Source organism: Penaeus monodon, chromosome 24, assembly GCF_015228065.2.
Source record: "Penaeus monodon isolate SGIC_2016 chromosome 24, NSTDA_Pmon_1, whole genome shotgun sequence".
Lineage (NCBI taxonomy): Eukaryota > Metazoa > Arthropoda > Malacostraca > Decapoda > Penaeidae > Penaeus > Penaeus monodon.
In genome coordinates, this window is record NC_051409.1 from 4,497,551 (window position 1) to 4,498,254 (window position 704).

At 33.8% G+C, this 704-nt stretch overlaps 1 protein-coding gene across 1 annotated transcript in view; it reads left to right on the forward strand.

The window, feature by feature from the left end:
* Positions 1-704, forward strand: part of LOC119588483 (chorion peroxidase-like) — a gene marked incomplete at its 3' end in the record, with an annotated part of 6,553 nt that overhangs the window by 899 nt on the left and 4,950 nt on the right.

A 704-nucleotide genomic window follows, 5' to 3' on the forward strand; every position in this document is an offset into this window, starting at 1 on the left:
AAAATGGGTGTATTGAGTATGTTGTGAGTGGAAAGTGAGTATGTTGAGCATACTGTGGGTGGATAGTGGGTATGTTGAGAATGCTATGGGTGGAAAGTGGGTATGTTGAGTTTAGTGTGGGTGAAGAAGTGGGTGGGTGAGTATGTTTTTGGAATGCGGTTGTACTGAGAATATTAAGGGTGAACAGTGGGTATGTGGATATATTGTGGGCGGAAAGTGGGTATTTGAATATATTGTGAATGGAAATTGGGTATTTGAACACAGTGTGGATAGAAAGTGGGTATTTGAATACAGTGTGGATAGAAAATGGGTATTTGAATACAGTGTGGATAGAAAGTGGGTATTTGAATACATTGTGGAAGGAAAGTGGGTATCTGAATACATTGTGGATGAAAAGTGGATGAATCAAGAATAAAATAGCTGAGAATGACTATATAAGGTATATTTAGGGTGAAATTTACGCGTATGAATATACTGAGCTTTAACATCCATCATATGACTAACAAAAACAAAAGACATTGTTAAAAAGAAAATATTGAATAATAAAAAAGGAAATGCTTTTTTTTAATTAGTTCAAAAGATGAAATGTTAAATGATAATATGATTTCTTTTTGATAAATGTTTAAACCTCGCTGGTGAATGACGAAAACAAAAGCACTTCAATATAATAGCCAACACATAACTAATAAAAGAGAAGGTGCTAA